The 5477-nt window shown below is 47.9% G+C and overlaps 1 protein-coding gene across 1 annotated transcript in view; it reads right to left on the bottom strand.

Annotated features, from left to right (window-relative positions):
• SNAP23 (synaptosome associated protein 23kDa) overlaps nucleotides 1-3420 on the bottom strand; it is a 32620-nt gene extending 29200 nt beyond the window's left edge. Inside the window, exon 1 of the mRNA XM_015420091.1 lies at nucleotides 3346-3420. The gene's annotated coding sequence lies outside the window, so the exon portion shown is untranslated. The remainder of the gene's footprint in view (nucleotides 1-3345) is intronic.
• Nucleotides 3421-5477: the final 2057 nt, after the last annotated feature.

Genomic DNA, 5477 nt, shown 5'->3' with positions numbered 1-5477 from the left:
TCTTTCCCTCTCAGTCTCAGTAAGTTCAGACTCCATCAGCATGTCCTTGAATGTGGGATTTTTTTGTTCCAATGTGCATCACCTCCCAATTTTTTTTTTGCAGTCAAGTCACACCTGACTTATGGTGACCCCTGTTGGGTTTTTTAAGGCAAGAGACATTCAGAGGTTGTTTGCTATTGCCTGGCTCCATGTTGCAACCCTGGTATTCCTTGGCAGTTCCCCATCCAAATACTGACCAGGGTCAACCCTGCTTAGCTTTTGAGATCTGACGAGATTGGGCTATCCTGGTCACGGTGCTTTATACTTATCTACACTGAACTTCATTTGCCACATTTTTGCACCCTTACCCAATCTGGAGAAAGCCTCTTGGAGCTGTCCAGTTAGCCTTGGTTTTCACTATCCTGAATAATTTTATGCCATCTGCAAATTTGACCTACACTGCTCACCCCGTTTCATTTATGAACTAATTCAATAGCACTGTTGCCAGTACCAATCTTTGTGGGACCCCATTGTTTATTTGCCCTGCTCTAGATAGCCCAGGCTAGCCAGATCTTGGAAGCTAAGCAGGGTAGGTCCTCCTGGCTAGTAACTGGATGGGAGACCTCCAAGGAACATCAGGGTCATGACGCAGAGGCAGGCAACGGCAAACCACGACTGAACGGTCTCTTGCCTTGAAAACTCCATGGGGTTGACATAAATCAGCTGTGACTTGACGGCATTTTCCACCACCACTGCTTACTTCCCTCGCATTGGGAGAACTGTCCATTTATTCCTATTTTTTGCTTCCTGTTCTTTAATAGATTTTAATCCATAAGTGGACCTGCTCTCTTATCCCATGATTGCTTAGCTTATTCAGAAGTCTTCAGTGAAATACCTCATAAAAAGCCATTTGAAAGTTCAAATATATAATATCTATCTACCAGTCACAGTTATCTACATGTTCACTTTTTCAAAGAACTCTAAAAAGCTGGCAAAGAATGACTTGCCTTGGCAGAAGCCACATGGATTTTCCCTCAGCAGGCGTCGTTCCTCTATGTGCCTAATAATTCTATCCCTGATAACAGTTCTTACTAAGATTGCTTGGGTCAGACATTAGGCTAACTGGCCTGTAATTTTTTGGTCCCTCTCTAAACCCATTTTTAAAAATTGGGGTAACAATTGCTATCATCCAGTCTTCTGGTACAGTGACTGACTTTAGTGACAAGTTACATATACAGGATAGTAGATCAACAATCTCACATTTGAGTTCCCCAGGAACACTTAGGTACATTCCATTAGAACCTGGAAATTTATTGGTTTTAAACTTCCCCTATAGGCCTCTCTCGTCACTTCAATTTGACTCCGTTCTTCGGACTCCTTTCCTGAAAATAGTGGCTGTGCTCTAGGTACATCTCCTATTGCCAGGGGTGGCCAAACTGCAGCTCGGGGAGCCACATGCAGCTCTTTCACACATATTGTGCGGCTCCCAGCAGGACAGCTGGGAAAGCAAAGGGGAGGCATGCCCCGATTGGTCTTCCCTTCCCCATCCAGTGTTCCCCTCCCTGGGTAGGCTTGAGGTGAGGGGGAGCAGAAAGAATGCAACTTTAACTTTAAATGTGTTCTCAAAGCCCCCCTCTCCCATCAGCCATCTTAGAGAAGGCATTTGTCTAATTAAAACCCTTCTTCAAGCCAAGCTAGCTGGCATGAGGGCGTGGGGGCTTGGAGAACACATTTAAAGTTGCTTTCTTTTCATCTCTCTCTCTCTCTGACAAATAAATGTAATTAGCAAACAAATAAATATCCCTGGACAATTAAATATTATCAATATCTGTTTTTACCTTTTGTTTTTGGTAGTCTCACCTAATGTTAAAAAAGCAAATTTCCATATTTTTCAATAAAAATGTGTGTGTAATATTTGTTCATGTTTTGCAGCTCTCAAACATCTGACATTTATTCTATGTGGCTCTTACATTAAGCAAGTTTGGTCACCCCTACCCTATACTTTCCATACTGCCATTTCCCCATGTTCCTTCAGCAATCCTTTTATTATTTGGTCATACAGATCTGCTTCTCTGACTAGGTTTTTCCTCTGGATATATTTAAAGTAATGCTTATTGTTTGTCTTGACGATTTTAGAGCTGATCCAAGAGACAATGAATTATGATTTAACATTTAAAGGAAGATAAACCTATCATTTACTTAAAGACCATAAAGTATTTCAGGAATTATGGCCAGAATAAATCTTACTCTGGGATGTATTTCAAGTGTAATCCCTTTTTTTAAAACGTCAGAGCCAAAGAAGAAAACATCAGGGAAATGGCACACTTTGGAGCTGGATCACACCCTCTCACCCCAATCATTTAAATCTACTCCCCAGATTTATCTGCAATAACCATATCTTGCTTGAATGATCACAGAAGTGAGATTCTCTCATGTACTTGGTCCAGAGGTCATTTTTTTGGGGGGGGGGATCGCCTATGAAAGACATACACTGTAGTGGGGGGCGGGGCACATGACGAAGTGCCTGTTGGGGGCGGGGTGTGTGGTCTTATGACACACTTCCGGTGATGTCAGGGGGTGTGGCATATGCTAATGAGTTATTCTAATGAGTTCCCCTAGCTCTTTTTCTACGAAACGACCCCTGACTTGGTCTATAAGAACAACAGTGAGTGGACCCCTTACCCATATGCAAAACTATTTCAAAAAGCTGCCACTGGATGAAGACGCACTAATTTTACATTTATCTTTTTTATTTTTAACGACATTGTGAAAACCCGCAAATCCCCATCTTTCCCCCCACTTGATTTATGCCCGTATCCCTGTCGTGGCAAGACACACACAGACACAAACGAGTATTTCTCTCTTTTAAAAAAGGATAAAAGCACAACGCTAAAACCACCACCTTATGAACATAAGAACATTTTCCTCATGGAAGTCCTGGAACTGCATAAGGGCCCCCTCTGAAGGGGTTAAACGCTTCGGCAGCATTCCTACATATGCCAGCCTTGTGTGATCACTGGAAACATCTGGGAGGTCTGCGTATCAGAAACAGGATGCGAGGCCAGATCTAGTGGGGCTCACCTTCCCTTCTCAGATCAAGAAGCACGGCGGCGCCTCACGCACGACTGCCACCCCTTCCTTTCCTCCAGCCGGCACTTTCACCGTCGCCTCGAGCACCCCTCCGGTCTCCCCGGGGCTCAGACCCCGCCCAGCCACCACTTCTCCTCAGACCAGCCTCACACGGGCGCTTCCCCTGGGGGCTCCGCCTCAAGCCCCCCCCCTCCATCTCACCCCTCGAAGGCAACAACATCAACCACAAAACTCCACTTCCTGCCTCGTACGCCCGATCCCCTCTCGCAGACTCACCCGCCGCACAATTTCCCCCACTGCTTCCACGCACACCTCCCAAGTCTCTCGACTTTCCCACCTCCGGCCTCCGGGCCTCCCTTCACCGGGGCCAGCCCCACCCCGCCAGTTTCCTCCACCACCAAACTACCACCCCCAACTCTCAGAGCCGCAACACATTGGACACCTGGGCTGGAACGGTACATAACTATTGGAGAAAGGCAGCGCCGGTCAAGGTTCAGGCCCGCCTTTTTCAATCTCCCAGCATTTTGACAGACGGCAACAGCGGGGTCTGCAATAGGCTAGATGAGACGTCAGTCGTAGAGATATTTCCACGCCCCTTTTCGTTGGTTACTGGAAATGCTTGTCTGCCGGATTTAGTTGCACAGAAGGGAGGGGTACCATTCAAAAATTTAGAGGGTTCAGGCTTAACTGTTTGCTGACCGAAGTGTTGCTGGTCTGAGTAGGCTTACACGTTTCGTTTTCCTATTGATAATGAGGGACAAGACTAAAAATATAAAATATTCTAGATTAATTTGCTGTACTGTAATTCTTACTTAAAGAAACAAATTGTATTAGATTATGGCAAATCATTGCAGGAACAGATAAATATTACAGATAAATTTCGAGCTCTTCATTGCCCCAATCATCAGATCATTCCAAAACACAGCATTAACAAATACTACAGTGCCATCCAGTGCTCCCTCTAAACTGTGGAGTCTTGTGAGCAGAAATTCTACTTTGTGAGCTACTGGCATTAAAGTTGTGAGTGAGCGATTTGACTACTGCATGAATTAGTTGACTCTGGAGCCATCCTTCCTGAGCTAAGACAAAAATGTGTGAGCTGGAGGCTAAAAAACTGTGAGCTAGCTCACACTAACTCAGCTTAGAAGGGGACACTGGTGCCCTCTGTAGCTGAAGATACTATGTGCTGCTGTGGCTACCAGTACAACATAGTAGCAACAGGACTTCCAGATGGCAGGTATCGCTGTAGTTTCCCTGCCCCAGCAGTGGCCAATCCAGGGATGCCAAATGCCCACTTCTGGTAGCGAATTTCTGGCTGAAGGGTCCTGCCACCTGCCCTCATCTCTTTTTGCCAGTGGGAGAAACACAAGGGGGTGGAAATGGTGTTGGGCCATGTGCCAGCCAAAGTCACATTCAGGCAAAAAAACAGTGCTCTAGAAACTCCATATTAATACTACCGAGTTTCCAGAGTGCTGGCCGACACACGGATTACACGCCCCAAGTTTTAAGCAGAGTCATCGGCAATGCTCCCTCTAAGCTGTGGAGTCTTGTGAGCAAAAATTCTACTTTGTGAGTGTAATGTACTGTCGCCATTACCACGTGTAGTGCATTCAGCCTGACATGCCCGGACTTGCCTGGGCTGGCCAGGCAATATTCCTCAGTAGCTTCAGTCGAAAGACAAAGGATCCGTAGGATCCTAGCCGGCCCAATCAAAGGGCCAGCTTCCCAGCCGGGAGACCAATGGTCGCCCGGTTACTGTAAATAGCCTATCGGGAGTGGGGGGTGTGTTTGGGTGTGCTGGTGGCGGGTTTTCTGAACGCATATAAACCGGCCTGCGAGCTGGTTTCTTTGTCTTGTTCCTGATCTAATAAAGTACTCTGCTGAATCACTCCACGTTCTGAGTACTTTTCACTGGCGACGAAGGTGGGATTCACAACCCCATGAACAAGACCCGGACGCCAACACGAGCACCGCACCGAGCCTGACGCCGAGACTCTCCGGGGACCGCATCCCAGCTTCCCCAGCTTCCGGCAACTGCTCATCGCTCCGCTCCCGGCTCCGCTTCGCACGCTGCTGACCCCTGGGCAGCAGCACCGCTCTACACGCCCAGTCGCTGCCGCCGCCTAGCCACGCCGCAGGCTTAGCCCGCTCGACCAGCGCATCCGCCTCACCTGATCCCCGAGCGTCCAAGAGCATCCACGGAGATGTCGGAGCAAAACGCCACCTCCGCTCCCTCCTCTGCTTCTACCTCCTCATCCTCCGGGCCCAACGCATCCTCCGGGGTCGCCACCGCCGCGCCAACCGGAACCTCGCACGAGGGCATTGCTCCTTTTGACTTGGCCCACCCCGAACGATGGACCACATGGGTGAGGATCCTCAAGCACTACCTCGCCTGCATGCGGGTCACC

Source organism: Gekko japonicus, unplaced genomic scaffold (assembly GCF_001447785.1).
Source record: "Gekko japonicus isolate JY-2015 unplaced genomic scaffold, Gekko_japonicus_V1.1 scaffold27, whole genome shotgun sequence".
Lineage (NCBI taxonomy): Eukaryota > Metazoa > Chordata > Lepidosauria > Squamata > Gekkonidae > Gekko > Gekko japonicus.
Note: the sequence above shows the minus strand (reverse complement) of the source record. Positions and strands in the feature narration are given on the sequence as shown.